The sequence below is a fragment of the Leucoraja erinacea genome, unplaced genomic scaffold, assembly GCF_028641065.1.
Source record: "Leucoraja erinacea ecotype New England unplaced genomic scaffold, Leri_hhj_1 Leri_1129S, whole genome shotgun sequence".
Lineage (NCBI taxonomy): Eukaryota > Metazoa > Chordata > Chondrichthyes > Rajiformes > Rajidae > Leucoraja > Leucoraja erinaceus.
In genome coordinates this window covers 15,072-32,306 of record NW_026575373.1, presented here as the reverse complement: position 1 = coordinate 32,306, position 17,235 = coordinate 15,072, and the positions used below count along the sequence as shown (strand labels likewise).

Here is a 17,235-nt window from a genome sequence, read left to right as displayed (position 1 = left end):
CGCAGCAGGTAGTGACACTTGGTGCCCACGTGCTTTAGCTCTACACACAGCTTGATGCAGCCATAGACTAAGGAGGCTATTGGTATGAGGGCGACGTTCAGCACCTTTTACCCCGTTGTCTGCCGACTTGTGCATTGGAAACATAGAAGCATAGACAATAGGTGCAGGAGGAGCTCATTCGGCCTTTTCGAGCCAGTACCGTCATTCATTGTGATCATGGCTGATCGTCCCCAATCAATAACCATGCCTGCCTTCTCACCATATCCCTTGATTCCACCAGCCCCTAGAGCTCTATCTAACTCTCTCTTAAATCCATCTAGTGATTTGGCCTCCACTGCCCTCTGTGGCAGGGAATTCCACAAATTCACAACTCTCTGAGTGTAAAGGTTTTGCTCACCTAAATGGCCTCCCATATAACCATATAACAATTACAGCACGGAAACAGGCCATCTCGGCCCTACAAGTCCGTGCTGAACAACTTTTTTCCCTTAGTCCCACCTGCCTGCACTAATACCATAACCTTCCATTCCCTTCTCATCCATATGCCTATCCAATTTATTTTTATATGATAAAAACGAACCTGCCTCCACCACTTCCACTGGAAGCTCATTCCACACCGCCACCACTCTCTGAGTAAAGAAGTTCCCCCTCATGTTACCCCTAAACTTCTGTCCCTTAATTCTGAAGTCATGTCCTCTTGTTTGAATCTTCCCTATTCTCAAAAGGAAAAGCTTGTCCACGTCAACTCTGTCTATCCCTCTCATCATTTTAAAAACCTCTATCAAGTCCCCCCTTAACCTTCTGCGCTCCAAAGAATAAAGCCCGAATTTATTCAACCTTTCTCTGTAAGCCCTAACTTGTTCAACATTTCTCTGTATTGAACAATTTATTTTTGTCGGTATTCACCAAGGAGAAGGATGTTGAATTATGTGAGGTAATGCAAACTAGTAGAGTAGCTATGGATACTATGAGTTTCAAAGTAAAAGAAGTACTGACACTTTTGAAAACCTAACTTATTCAACCTTTCTCTGTAACTTAGTTGTTGAAACCCAGGCAACATTCTAGTAAATCTCCTCTGTACTCTCTCTATTTTGTTGACAACCTTCCTATAATTGGGCGACCAAAATTGTACACCATACCCCAGATTTGGTCTCACCAATGTCTTGTACAATTTTAACATTACATCCCAGCTTCTATACTCAATGCTCTGATTTATAAAGGCTAGCATACCAAAAGCTTTCGTTACCACCCTATCTATATGAGTTTCTACCTACAAGGAACTATGCACGGTTATTCCCAGATCCCTCTATTCAACTGTATTCTTCAATTCCCTCCCTTTTACTATGTACGCCCTATTTTGATTTGTCCTGCCAAGGTGTAGCACCTCACATTTATCAGCATTAAACTCCATCTGCCATCTTTCAGCCCATTCTTCCAAATGGCCTAAATCACTCTGTAGACTTTAGAAATCCTCTTCATTATCCACAACACCCCCTATCTTAGTATCATCTGCATACTTACTAACCCAATTTACCACACATTCATCCAGATCATTGATGTACATGACAAACAACAAAGGACCCAACACCGAACCCTGAGGCACCCCACAAGTCACCTGCCTCCAACCCGACAAACAACCATCCACCATTACCCTCTGGCTTCTCCCATTCAGCCACTGTTGAATCCATCTTGCTACTCCTGCATTTATACCCAACAGTTTAACCTTCTTAACCAACCTTCCATGAGGAACCTTGTCAAAGGCCTTACTAAAGTCCATATAGACAACATCCACTGCTTTACCCTCGTCAATTTCCCTTGTGACCTCTTCAAAAAATTCAAGAAGATTAGTCAAACATGACCTTCCAGGCACAAATCCATGCTGACTGTTCCTAATCAGACCCTGTTTATCCAGATGCTTATATATATTATCTCTAAGTATCTTTTCCATTAATTTGCCCACCACTGAAGTCAAACTAACAGGTCTATAATTGCTAGGTTTACTCTTGGAACCCTTTTTAAACAATGGAACAACATGCACAGTACGCCAATCCTCGGGGACTATTGCTAATGACATTTGAAACATTTCTGTCATAGCCCCGGCTATTTCTACACTAACTTCCCTCAATGTCCTAGGGAATATCCTGTCAGGACCTGGATACTTATCCACTTTTATATTTTTCAAAAGTGTCAGTACTTATTTTGCTTTGAAACTCATAGTATCCATAGCTACTCTACTAGTTTCCATTACCTCACATAATTCAACATCCTTCTCCTTGGTGAATACCGACGAAAAGAAATTGTTCAATACAGAGAAAGGTTGAACAAGTTAGGGCTTACAGAGAAAGGTTGAACAAGTTCGGGCTTTATTCTTTGGAGCGCAGAGGTTAAGGGGGGACTTGATAGAGGTTTTTAAAATGATGAGAGGGATAGACAGAGTTGACGTGGAAAAGCTTTTCCCACTGAGAGTAGGGAAGATTCAAACAAGGGGACATGACTTGAGAATTAAGGGACTGAAGTTTAGGGGTAACATGAGGGGGAACTTCTTTACTCAGAGAGTGGTAGCTGTGTGGAATGAGCTTCCAGTGGAAGTGGTGGAGGCAGGTTCGTTTTTATCATTTAAAAATAAATTGGATAGTTATATGGATGGGAAGGGAATGGAGGGTTATGGTCTGAGCGCAGGTATATGGGACTAGGGGAGATTATGTGTTCGGCATGGACTAGAAGGGTCGAGATGGCCTGTTTCCGTGCTGTAATTGTTATATGGTTATATGGTTATATCTCCCCCATCTCTTTTGGCTCTGCAGATAGCTGTCCACTCTGTCTCTCCAATGGACAAGTTGTATCCCTCGTTATCCTTTTGCTATTAATATAGCTGTAGAAAATCTTTGGATTTACTTTCACCTTACTTGCCAAAGCAACCTCATGTCTTCTTTTAGCTTTTCTAATTTATTTCTTAAGATTCTTTTTACATTCCTTATACTCCACAAGCACCTCATTTACTTCATGCTGCCTATAATTATTGTAGATCTCCCTCTTTTTCCAAACAAGGTGTCCAATTTCCCTTGAAAACCAGGTCTTTTTTCCAATTTTTACTGTTTCCTTTCAACCGAACAGGAACATAAAGATTCTGTACTCTTAAAATTTCCCCTTTAAATGTCCTCCATTTCTCTTCTACATCCTTCCCATAAAACAAAATGTCCCAGTTCACTCCTTTTAAATCATTTCGCATCTCATCAAAGTTAGCCTTTCTCCAATCAAAAATCTCAACCCTAGGTCCAGTTCTGACCCTCTCCATAATTATATTGAAACTAATGGTATTGTGATCACTGGACCCGAAGTGCTCCCCAACGCATACCTCCGCCACCTGTCCCGTCTCATTTCCTAACAGGAGGTCCAGCACTGCCCCTTCTCTAGTAGGTGCCTCTATGTGTTGCTGCAAAAAACTATCCTGCACACATTTTACAAACTCCAAACCATCCAACCCATTTACAGAATGTGTTTCCCAGTCTATGTGTTGAAAGTTGAAATCTCCCACAATCACTACTTTGTGCTTACTACTAATATCTGCTATCTCCTTACATATTTGCTCTTCCAATTCTTGATCCCCATTTGGCGGTCTATAATACACCCCTATAAGTGTTGCTACCCCTTTCCCACTTCTCAGTTCCACCCAAATAGCCTCCCTAGGTGAGCCCTCCAATCTATCCTGCCAAAGCACTGCTGTAATATCTTCCCTGACTAGCAATGCAACACCTCCACCTCTTGCCCCTCCAATTCTATCACACTTGAAGCAACGAAATCCTGGAATATTTAGTTTCCAATCACAGCCCTCCTGTAACCATGTTTCACTGATCGCCACAACATCATACTTCCAGGTGTCTATCCAGACTCTAAGCTCATCCACCTTTCTTACAATGCTCCTAGCATTAAAATATGCACATTTAAGAAACCCCCCGCCTCTTCTTCTCTGTTTATTTCCTTTATTTTCTTTCTCTTGTGCCCGAGTGCTTCCCTTTTCTGCTTCCTGCCTCCCATTCTGTCTACTAGCTTTCTCTATTTGAGTCCCTCGCCCCAACCATTCTAGTTTAAAGTCTCCCCAGTAGCCTTTGCAATTTTCCCCGCCAGGATATTGGTCCCCCTCGGGTTCAAGTGGAACCCATCCTTTCTGTACAGGTCCCACCTTCCCCAAAAGAAGTCCCAATGATCCAGAAACTTCAATCCCTGCCTGGATAAACAGTCTGTGGTTGGGGTGAGAGCAGTCCTTGACAATGTTGCGCACCCTTCGCAGACATCGCCTGCTCTCGACAGACTCAATGGGGGGGAGTGAGGAACCGGTGATGCGTCGGGCAGTTTTCACCACGCTCTGCAGTGCTTTCCTGTCGGAGACAGAGCAGTTGCCATACCATACTGTGATACAGTTAGTAAGGATGCTCTTGATGGTGCAGCGGTAGAGGTTCACCAGAATCTGAGCAGACAGATGGATCTTCTTTAGTCTCCTCAGGAAGAAGAGACGCTGATGAGCCTTCTTGATCAGTGTTGAGGAATTGTGGGTCCAAGAGAGGTCATCAAAGATGTTGACCCCCAGAAACCTGAAGCTGGAAACACGTTCCACCTCCATCCCATTAATATGGATGGGGGTGTGCGTGCCACCCCTAGACCTTCTGTAGTCCACAATGAGCTCCTTGGTATTCTTGCTGTTAAGGGCCAGGTTGTTGTCAGCACACCATGCTGCTAGGAGCTGGACCTCCACCCTATAGGCCGACTCATCGCTGTTGCTGATGAGGCCAATCACTGTTGTGTCATCTGCATAGGTGATGATGGTGTTAGTACCATGTACAGGTGTGCAGTCGTAGGTGAAGAGGGAGTAGAGGAGGGGGATCAGCACACAGCCCTGTAGAACGCCAGTGTTCAGAGTGAGGGTTGAAGAGGTGTGCTTGTCTAACCTAACAGACTGGGGTCTGTTGGTTAGAAAGTCCAATATCCAGTTGCAGAGGGAGGGGTTGATGCCCAGATCATTGAGTTCAGTTTGGAGGAGATGATGGTGTTGAATGCTGAGCTAAAGTCGACGAACAGCATTCTCACGTAGGTGGCTCTGTTGTCGAGGTGGCAGAGGGAGGAGTGAAGTGCCATGCAGATGGCGCCGATGTCTATGACTGCCCGTCTGTTGCTCCCGCTGTTTTTTGTGTATTCTGTTGGTGTTTTACAACTAATGTCTCTGCTGGTCTACGACCGTACATCTCTAATGAACATTCAACGTAATGTCGGTGCCTTTATTTACCGCGGACATACTACACTGCGCCCGTTCCTCTTGGGAATCCAAACTCACCTGGAGTGGGTTTTAAGCCCGAGGAAGCATCGCCGTCGCCGTCGCCGTCGCCGTCGCTGTCGCCGTGGCAAACGTAGTGGTCGACTGGTGAAGTCTAAACTGGGTGGGCCAGGATGTGGGAATCTCCTCGAAAGCCTTGAGCGTCGGAAACACCTTGCTCAGGGACATCTCCGGGGCCTTCAGCCTGGTGCTCTTCAACTGTCAGCGGACAATCTCCTCCCCAGCGATCGGGAGCGCTGTCCACCTGCTGCAGCATGGAGAACTGGCCGGGCTCACCGTAGGAGGAACGCAGGTCACCTGGTACACCAACTCTTCCAGGTGGATCCCTTCGTCCCCACCCCTTCCTATGTTCAGGAGCTGTGGTGAGACAGGCCATGCCCGCCATGCTCTCCTCGGCCCCGCCACCGCCACCGCGGGGTGAATCCCCGGAACCTGAGGACTCTGCACCGGGCTCAGCGATCAGCTGATCTGGTGAGTCCATCCCCCTCCAGGATTGGTTTAGTGAATGCCAGATCCCTGGCAAACAAGACTTTTATACTGAGGGATCTCTTCTGCTCCCGTGACCTGGATTTCCTCTGTGTGACTGAGACTTGGATGGGTCCAGGTGAGTGCAGCGCTCTTGTTGAACTTTTGCCGGCTGGCTGCTCTTATTTCAACTCACCGCGGATATCGGGCCGTGGAGGAGGAACAGCGGCTGTTTATAAAAATAACTTTAAGTGCAGGCAATGCCCTCTATCATCTTCTTTCTCCAGTTTCGAAGCAACTTTATTTGAAGTGGGCCGCTCCAACCCGGTGCTTTGTGCGGTCATCTACCGACCGCCCAAGAATAATAAGAACTTTGTAAATGAATTATCTGATTTTCTAGCTGGGATCATGCCCAACTATGATCGTGTCCTTTTGGTTGGGGACTTTAACATCCATGTGTGCTGTCCTGATAAGCCGTTAGTGAAGGACTTTTTTTAGCCTTATTGACTCTTTTAATTTTGGCCAGTGTGTGTCTGGTCCCACACACGAACATGGACATACACTGGACCTTGTTCTCTCTCATGGCTTGTCTGTGTTGAATTTGGAAATCTCTGATAGTGCGTTTTCAGATCATATGCCTGTATTATTTGATGTCAATTTCTCCTGTGAAGCAGTTATACCTGTAGTGTCTGCTCGGCGCTGTCGGTCTATTAACCCTTTTACTGCTGGCAAGTTCTCTGCTGCTTTCGATCAGCTCTGCGCCCCCTCTGCGTCCACTCCTCTTGGTACGGAGGAGATTAGTTCGTGGTTTCATTCCTCCTGCAGAACTATACTGGACACTGTGGCTCCGTTAAGATCATTGAAGTCGAGGGCTAAACCCGAACCCTGGTTCATTGACGTAACTCGTACAGCTCGACGGGAGTGTCGTAGAGCTGATCGAAAATGGAGGAAGGACAGGCTACAGGTTTCACTTCAAATTCTACGGGACTGTTGGCGTCACTACCAGAACAGTGTTTAAAATGCCAAAAGAGAGTACCTGTCTAAAATTATTGTGTCAAAGTGTCACGACCCACGTGTGCTATTTGAAATAATTGACTCTGTTCTAAATGCCCCGCAGCCTGTCTGTCTGGAAGCTTCACCTGAAATGTGTAATGACTTCCTGCACTTTTTTGTTGCTAAGGTTGTTTCCTTAAGGGCTAACATTTCAGCACCTGCCTCTGACCCTTCTGTTTTGGTCTCTTGCCTGGTGGTATTCGACAAGTTTGAGCCTGTGACTATATCCTATTTAAAGGATGTGGTTTCCCATATTAAGCCATCGGGTTCTCCTTGTGATGCGGTCCCTCCTCATCTTTTTAAAGAGGTTTTCCCTAGTATAGGGCAGTCGGTTCTTACCATTATTAACAGCAACTTGTGTTCTGGGGTTGTTCCCGTGAGTTTTAAACATGCGGTAGTGCAACCACTACTTAAGAAACCTGGCCTGGATCAATCTGTTCTGGCCAATTTTAGACCCATCTCAAAATTGCCTTTTATTTCTAAATTACTGGAGATAGTTGTATATGCTCAGCTGAAACTATTCCTGGAGGAGCATGATATTCGGGAGGTCTTCCAGTCTGGATTTAAAACTATGCACAGCACGGAGTCAGCATTGCTAAGGGTTTTTAATGACATCCTCCTGGCTAATGATTCTGGAGATTGTGTGGTTCTTGTCCTGCTGGACTTATCTGCCGCCTTTGATACAGTGGACCATAATATTTTGTTATCTCGGCTACGGCAGTTAGTGGGCATCTGCGGCAGTGCCCTGGGGTGGTTCAGGTCCTATCTGGCAGACAGAACCATGTGTGTTAGCCTTGCTGGGTTTGAATCCTCTTCCGCTCCCCTGTCATATGGGGTTCCACAGGGTTCGATTCTGGGTCCCCTGCTTTTCTCGCTGTACATACTTCCTCTGGGTTCCATCCTTAGAAAGCATGGCATTTCTTTCCACTGTTATGCAGATGATACCCAACTTTATTTGCCACTGAGGGGGGAAGACGCCTTTTCTGTAAAATCGCTTCTGTCTTGTCTTGATGACATTAAGTCCTGATTGGCCCTGAACTTTCTAGGATTTAATGAAAAGAAGACAGAGGTGATTTTATTTGATCCCAATGGCTGCCGTGAACCTCCATTTGTTGATTTAGGTCCATTGTCAAGGTACATGAAGCCAACAGTTGTGAACCTGGGTTTTAGGATGGACAGTGACTTTAAATTAGATCGCCAAATATGCGCGGTGGTTAAGTCCAGCTTCTTTCACCTAAGGAAGCTGGCGAAGGTGAAGCCCATTCTCGAGTGGCAACATTTTGAAACAGTAATCCATGCCTTTATTACATCTAGGCTGGATTACTGTAACGCGCTCTATTTTGCAGTTGCTCGTTCTTCACTGGCTCGTCTCCAGTTGGTTCGGAATGCTGCTGCTCGCCTTTTAACAGGGACTCAAAAGAGGGAGCACATATCGCCAATTCTGGCCTCCCTCCACTGGCTCCCGGTGCACTTTCGCGTTCATTTTAAAATACTGTTATTTGTTTTTAAATCTCTGAATGGGCTCGCCCCGCCTTACCTCTCTGAGCTGCTCCACCCATACGCTCCTGCCCGGTCCCTCAGGTCAGCTGGTCAGCTGCTCCTGGAGGTACCGAGGTCTAATATGAGGCTCAGAGGGGATAGAGCCTTCTCTGTTGCTGCTCCAGCACTCTGGAACACCCTGCCGTTGCACATCAGACAGGCCCCCTCACTGTCCATCTTCAAATCCAGTGTTAAAACACATTTGTACTCCTTGGCTTTTGACCATGCCTGAGACTTTGCTTCTGTTTTTATTGTTTTTAATGTTTCTTTATTTTACATGTCTTTTCCTACTATTTCTTTTATTGTTATTATTGGTGTGTATTAACTTTTTTGTCAATGATTAGTGATGTACAGCACTTTGTTGCAACTATGATTGTTTTTAAAGTGCTCTATAAATAAAATTATTATTATTATTATTATCCTCCGTACTCCTGTTCTTGCGGTAGGCGAACTGATGGGGGTCTAGTGTGGGAGGTAGGCAGCCTTTGAAGTGTGCCAGGACCAGCCACTCAAAGCACTTGGTGATGATGGGAGCAAGTGCAACTGGGCGGAAGTCGTTGAGGCTCGCCGCAGTGGAGTGTTTTGACATCGGCACGATGGAGGTGGTTTTAAGGCACGTGGGGATAGCTGCTTGGGCAAGTGACAGGTTGAAGATGTCAGTCCAGACGTCTGTTAGCTGTGCAGCACAGACCCTCAGGACGCGCCTGGGGATGCCGTCAGGGCCAGCAGCCTTTCGTGCATTAATCCTGATCGGTGCTGCATACACGTCGGTGGGCGTGAGTGTGAGTGTGAGGGGCTGGTGATCAGCAGGGAGCACAGCGTTGATGGCCACCTGTTGATTATCCCTGTCAAAGTGGCCATAAAAGTGGTTAAGCTCCTCAAGGAAGGATACATCGCTGGATGTAAGCATGGAGTTGGCGAACTGCAGAAGAACCTCGCGACTCCTATACTGAATTCCTCTTGTTATGAAGGCCAACATTCCATTAGCTTTCTTCACTGCCTGCTGTACCTGCACGGCAACTTTCAGTAACCAGTGTACAAGGACACCCAGGTCTCGCTGTACCTCCCCCTTAGTTAACCTAACCCCATTGAGATAATAACCTGCCTTCTTGTTTTTGCCACCAAAGTGGATAACCTCAATATATCTATATTATACTATACTGCATCTGCCCACTCACTCAACCTGTCTAGGTCACCCTGCAACCTCCTAACATCCTCTTCACAGTTCACACTGCCACCCAGCTTTGTGTCATCCGCAAATATACTAGTTTTGCTCCTAATTCCTGCTTCCAACTCATTAATATATATGGGAATCAGTTGATGCCCCAACACCGAGCCTTGCGACACTCCACTCGCCAATGCCTGCCATTCTGAAAAGGACCCGATCACTCCTACTCTTTGCTTCCTGTCTGCCAACCAATTTTCTATCCACGTCAACACCCTACCCACAATAACATATGCTCTAATTTTAGTTACCAGTCTCCCGTGCGGGACCTTATCAAAGGCTTTCTGAAAGTCTAGATAAACTACATCCACTGGCTCCCCTTCATCCATTTTACATGTCACATCCTTAAAAAAAATCCAGAAGATTAGTCAAGCATGATTTTCCTTTCATAAATCCAAGCTGACTTAGACTAATCCTTTTGCTGCTATCCAAATGCCCCATTATTACCTCTTTAATAATTGACTCCAGCATCTTTCACAACTGGTCTGTAATTCCTCGTTTTCTCTCTCGCTCCTTTATTGAAAAGTGGGATAACATTAGCTATCCTCCAATCCACAGGAACTGATCCTGAATCTACTGAACATTGGAAAATGATCACCAGTGCATCCACTATTTCTAGAGCCACCTCCCTGAGGACCCTGGGATGCAGTCCATCAGGCCCAGGGGATTTATCATCCTTTAGTCCCATTAGTCTACCCAATATTATTTCTCAACTTATGAAACATTTCTTTCAGTTCCTCTACCCCCTTAGATCCTCTATCCTTCAGTACTTTTGGGAGCTTGTGTCTTCCTTAGTGAAGACAGATCCGAAGTACCTGTTTAACTCTTCTGCCATTTCCTTGTTGCCCATAATAATTTCACCCGTGTCTGCCTTCAAGGGACCCACATTTAACTTTGCTATTCTTTTTCCCTTAACATATCTAAATAAGCTTTTACTGTCCATCTTTACATTCCTGGCCAGCTTCCCCTCGTACCATCTTTTCAGCACGTATTGCCCGTTTTGTTTCCTTCTGTTGTCCTATGAAAGTTTCCCAATCCTCTGGGTTCCGGCTACTCTTTACTGTGTTATAAATCTTTTTTTAAGTTTTATTCTATCCCTAACATCTCTTGTCAGCCACGGTTGCCTCCTACTCTCCTTAGAATCTTTCTTCCTTTTTGGAATGAAATGATCATGCATCTTCCGGATTATACCCAGAAATTCCAGCCATTGCTATCCCACTGTCATTCCTGCTTGGATCCCTTTCCAGTCTACTTGGCCAGCTCCTCTCTCATGACTTCATAGTCTCCTTTGTTCAACTGCATCACTGCCACTTCTGATTTAACCTTCTCCTTCTCAAATTGCAGATTAAAACTAATCATATTATGATCACTACCCCCAAGCGGTTTCTTTGCCACGAGTGCTCTTATTAAATCTGGTTCATTGGACAACACTAAATCCAGAATTGCCTTTTATCTGGTCGGCTCCAATAGAAGCTGCTCTAAGAATTCATCTCTGAGGCACTCTACAAACTCTCTTTCTTGGGGTCCTGAACCAACCTAATTTTCCCTGTCTACCTGCATATTGAAATCAGCATTGCCTTTGTTGCATACCAGTTTTGCCTCCTGCTGCAACTTACACCCTACATCCGGGCTACTGTATGGGGGTCTGTAGATAACACCAATTATTGTCATCTTGCCCACCTGCCTGTCCTTTCTATAGGATGTATAATCCTGAATATTATGTTCCAAGACCTGATCCTCCTGCAGCCATGTCTCGGTACTCCCCACAATGTCATATCTACCAACCTCTAACTGAGCCTCAAGCTCATCTACTTTACTTCTTATTCTTCGTGCATTCAAAAATAATACTTTTAATTCCTTACGCATCTCACCTTTCACATTGATCCCTGTTGCACTTGGCCATACTCTCCTATCCCTTTGTGAGTTTCTTTTCCGTTAAGTCTGGGGTCCTTAACTATTCCTTTACTACCTTTCCCTTGAACTCTGTCCTTGACTATCCCATTTGACACCCCCCCCCCCCGATTTAGTTTGGTCTCATTTATTGTTGGGGAGAGTCAGACTGACAACCCAGATCTCTCCAGAGGGCCCCTTGCACGGATACGGAACCCAAACTCCCTGAGAGGTTCCCTCACAGTCACTTAGACCGCGCTCCGCCCTGGATCCTCACGGAGTGCGGTGGGGAAGCTTCCTGGGGTTTCCCGGCAGTGGGACTACGGATCCCATCCGCCCGCTGTCTTTCGTTATCCAAAGTATACTTTATTCCGAATTTAAAACTTTTTAAAAAACGATCACTGCAAGAAAACTCTACCGACGTTCTCAGTGTTTGTGCATTAATTTGTGACAATAGACTAGAACATAGACAATAGGTGCAGGAGTCGGCCATTCAGCCCTTCGAGCCAGCACCGCCATTCAATATGATCATGGCTGATCATCCCCAATCAGCGTCGCCATTCAATCTTACAGCTGCACTTGATGTCTGTCTGCAAATGTGTCCCGGGAAACAGCCCGTAATTCAGAGTGCTCTGTTGCGGAACTATTCGGGATAAACCGTGACAAGGATCCTTGCATCATTCTCCAGACTCTCTGCAAACTCACACTCTGCGAAGAGTTGGACAACCATGTCCTCTCCTCAGCAGCCGTCCCGAAGGCAGCGCTCTTTGGGAGTAAAATTCCGATGATGTTGGAAGGACCTGACTGGGAGGGTCCCTCTAAATGCCAGCCAAGCCGGGTGTTGGTGCTTGTTGGTGAGTTCTGGCGATGAGCCATTTAACCAGACGAGCTGGGCATTCTGCACTGGGAACCACGCCACAGGATCCATGTGTCCTGTTCCTGCAGTGCCTGCAGGATGTTCTGTGCTCACCACTGTCTGATGGACTTATGGACAAAGGTGTTGGCCCGTAAGACCCTTTCCACTGACCGCACAGTGGTACAGTGGTAGAGTTGATGCCTTATAGCGCTAGAGACCCGGGTTCAATTCTGACTACAGATGCTGTCTGTACGGAGATTTTACTTTGGAGTCTCTTGAGTGACTACATGAAGAACCCCGTATAGCCGCACGTGCGTCATTACGTCAGACATACTGGTGCAGGTGACCGGTTGGAGCAGCAAGAGCTTCTCCAGCGGGTAAGTTCAAACTTCAGGTAAGCTTGTATTTCTTACCTGGTTTGTTTCCTTGCAGGAACCTCTTGTTCCAGAGGCTTCCTGCCAGATGATTCGCGACGACCGATGAGGGAACCAGCTATGGGCTGTGGGGAAACCCCGGTTCCCTCCACTATAAATATTAATGCTGGGGTTCCCGGGGAGGGGCCCTCCAGTAGACTGGGTGTAGGGAGGGTTTTCCCTCTGATATAATATAGATGCCGGGTGTCGGGAGGATTTTCCCCGATATACACATAGATGCTGGGGTTCCTGGGTAGGGGAATCCAGTAGTAGTAAAGCAGCTCTCAGACCGCAGGGGTCCACAGGAAAGGGGTTAAACGGACCGGAACACTCAGCCCTGGTGCCGGTAGGGTTTTTCCTCTGGTAATATATATGGGCACTGGAATTCCCGGGGGAGGGGAAATCCACCAGCAATGCGATGCCCAGACCGCAGACGTCCCCAAGATATGGGGTAAACCGACCAAAGTGGTCAGCCCTGGTGCCGGGAGGATTCCCTTCCAGTAAGGTGGAAAAATGTGGAGGTTGGCCAGGATCGAGCCCTATTGAGAGGAGGATCAAGCTAGATACACTCTAACAGCAGGAGTTGTGTCAGTGCGGGACTATGGGATAGTCCGCGCCAGCAGCAGGGCTGCTTAAAGGGGATGCTGAGTCTATGGCAGTGTGGGGCAGATGGGAGAGTCCGTGCCAGCAGCGCCTTGATGGGGATGCCGAGTCTATGGCAGTGCCAGCCTATTGCTCTAGGCCGCGCCAGCAGCGCCATGTAATAGGGCTGCTTAAATGTATGGCAGCAGCACCTGTAGAAGGGCTGCAAAATGTCTCCCTCATGGAAGAGGTGAGTTTATCCGGGCATTTTCTGACCCTGAAGGGTGGGCCTGTTGGAGTGGCCGCGCCGGTAGCGCCTTGTAGTAGGGCTGCTTAATGTCTCCCTTATGGAGGAAGAGAACAAGCCGGGTCAGTGTAAATCTGATGCCGAGGCTGAGGGTATAAGCGTGGAGCATACCTCAGGGATGAAGGACACATGTCAGAGGTATTATTCCTGGCAGCAAGGTTGCCATCCCAAAACAATGCTGTGAACACCGCTATCCGCTGAGCACAGTTAGAGCCACCCACCAAATTTTCCATTCAGGTAAGACCTATTCTGCAGGCAAAATCTGAAGGACGAAGCATAAGTTGTTGGACCAATTAGGCCAAAGACGAGCAAGGCTTCATAGTTTCGGGGACAACGCACTCCACGGCTTCATCGGCAGTAAGCGGTTCACTGAAGCTGGTAGCAGCATGAAAGCTGACCAGAGTCACTTTACAACTAAGTGACCACGAACAAGTTGGTAAGATTTACAATTGGTTGTAGAATACACAAATGATTGAGACATTGTCATCTACTAGAGGCATTTTAACCAGGTAAACTGGACATTACTAGTATTCCAAGCAGGTTGGAATTTGGCCAGAAGTGTGTTGAGCCAGGTTCAGTATTTTAGCCAGGTTTGCCTTTGAGACAGGCTCGGAGATATGGGGAATTGTCTTTCAAGGCAAGGTCAGAATTATGGCAAGAGTTGTCTTGGGACATCTGAGAATTATCGGTAACTGGGCCAGAGTTGCCGTTCAGGGCAGATACAAAATGATGGCAGGCGTGGCCTGTTCATTATGAATGAAGGGTGATCAAACTGATTTCATAGGGTTTTCCATGTACAATAATCATCAGAGATATTTGAAGGCATTGCTATGATGAGGCAATTTAACAGTATGATGAAATAAATCATTCAAAGGATTCCTCAGAGTTCAAAAACACTTGTTATGTATTGTCTGGATTATATTTTGACGCTGTATTTGGCAAAATCCACTGTTTCAGTCTCAAGCTACTTGAGAAATTGTTCTCCTCTATCCAGGTAAATTACGTTGTTATCAAATGGATAGTTGGCCTGTGACTCCGCCCTGGGCAACAGACTGGTAGCAGACAGCAGTTTTCTATTCATTAAACTAACTGGCAATGTAATAGATGTGATGCAGCTGTGCAAGTGGGAGAACTGACAGCATGCTTAATGGCAAACTATAAAGTGCCATGAAGGTCATTGATAACACACCTTTGCTATTACCAGTTGAAGCTACTAAAGTCATTATGATGGACAAACAGTATTCAGTATTGCTCCAGTAGTTGATCAATAAATACGTCATTATATTGCAAAATGATACTGATGGCCTAAGGTGGGAAATGCGAATGTCATCTCTAGTTGGAGATGGAGGAGATTTGCATGAGTTATTAACTCTTCAATTATAGGTATCAACTATCTATAAACCCTACGTGCATCTTATGGGTTCAAGAGTGATTGGGCAAATATGCATAGCTGCATGCTTAACTTCATGTTGATACACTACTATGGTGGCATATGATAAGCACGGGGGTGCAATCAAATAAAAGAATCCTGTAATAGGTACATAATCTCATTTGTCACTGGAGTATCATTTAGTACAGATCAATGACAACACAGAATGGGTGTTGAACCACACCGTATTTATGAAATTCTGATTCAATGCAACACCGAATATAGATATGTTTTCATGCTAATTAACAAGTTGCAAAAACGTGTGGCATACCAGTGGCGAAAGATACATTCTCGCTACAAGCAGGAGAAATGGTCTTTTATGTCTTCCTCCATTTTGCTTTATGAGTCGGGTCTTGAAATAAAGTCATCAAGAGCCCGCTTTAGGTTCCAGCTGTGGAATTGGCCTATGCAGTTTGATTCCCGATTTGTCGGGAATAATAATAATGCAATCTCATATGGTTATTTTAAACATAACTTGCTAGTTCAGCCTGTGGCTCGGAAAATCAGCCGTTGCATGATAAAATCAATTTATTTTCTACAGATTCTCAATAGACTGCTTACAGCTTGGGTTTTCACACCTATTTCTTGTACGCATTCACAGTGCTGGAATAGTACCAAAACGCAGTACTTTGCTTATTCAGGAGATGGGAATCGTTTGTTTAATTCTCATGTTACATTTAAAATGGTACAGACTCTGAGCTATTGCAGTTCATTTTAAATGGTCTTTGACAATATTGAGTTATAGGGTCATTAACTGTGCCAAGGTGCTTTCCATCAGACTTACTGCAGCAAACAAGGTCCACGTTGTTGGGTTCACCTCGGATATCGAGTTAGTAAAGGATATCTTTAACACAAGGACAAGTACAATGCAGTATGGGAGGTTGACATTGTGTTAACACTATTTCACCAGGGGGTTCCAGCTACATGCTTACCTTTGAGCCCGCGATGCTGCCTTCAGGTCAGGTGACAGAGCTCTGTACAGGGCTGCTCGAGCCGATCTGAAAAGTGGTATTAAAAAAGCCAAGGCGGACCATAAGAGGAGCATAGAGTCCCACTTGTCCAGCAATAATACACGGGAGGTATGGCGGGGCATACAAGACATTACCAACTACAGAGGCTGTGCCACAAAGTCAGAAGACCTGAGTGCGCCGCTGGCAGAAAAGCTAAATTGCTTCTTCTCCCGCTTTGAAACATCACAACAGCAGCACTCACCTGCTACAGCCCTGTTTCCACCCTCACCTAGCTCCTGTACTACTCCACTCACTGTCAGGGAACACGATGTCAGACGGGTGCTCCTGGCAGTGAACCCCAAGAAGGCTACCGGCCCAGATGGAGTCCCTGGTAAGGTGCTCAAAGCGTGCGCCCACCAGCTCATTGCCATCTTCACCAGAATTTTCAACCTCTCCCTGGCCCAGGCAGTTATTCCGTCCTGCCTAAAATCAGCCACAATCGTCCCTGTGCCGAAGAAGTCTACCATCACCAGCCTTAATGACTACCGTCCTGTGGCCCTCACTCCGGTAATCACGAAGTGCTTCGAGAGGTTGGTCCTCCAGCACAACAAGGACTATCTACCACCAGACCTCGACCCCCACCAATTCGCCTATCGCCAAAACAGATCCACAGAAGATCCATTACCGTAGCTCGCTGCTCGTACTCAGTGCATACATACAATTTAGCACAAAAAACAAGAAACAGAAAAAACAAAAAACAGAAGGGAGATGGGGGTTGGAATAGGTGCACAATTTCTGCGGCGCTACATACATATATACATATATACAGATGGAAGTCCGTGTTGGGCGGTGTAGTCAGTGCATGTGTGAATTTGAATTTATAGTAGTTATAATTCTCGGAAAGCAACTATTCCTGAGTCTGTTTGTCCTGGATTTGATGCACCTATAGCGCCTTCCAGAGGGCAGCAGGTCGAACAGTCCAAACGCAGGATGGGAGCTGTCTTTGATGATCTTCTTTGCCCTGCTAAGGCAGCGGGAGGTGTAGATGTCCATCAGGGAGGGGAGAGGGCAGCCAATGATCCTCTGCGCTGTCCTGGTTACCCTCTGAAGCCTCTCCCTGTCTGCCATGGTGCAGCTGCCATACCATGCTGTAATGCAGTATGTCAGCAGGCTCTCGATGGACGAGCGGTAGAAGGTCAG

The 17,235-nt window shown here is 46.2% G+C and overlaps 1 protein-coding gene across 2 annotated transcripts in view; it reads left to right on the top strand.

The window, feature by feature from the left end:
* LOC129715335 (uncharacterized) overlaps positions 1–17,235 on the top strand; it is a 41,216-nt gene that overhangs the window by 19,085 nt on the left and 4,896 nt on the right. The gene's annotated exons all lie outside the window — the stretch shown is intronic.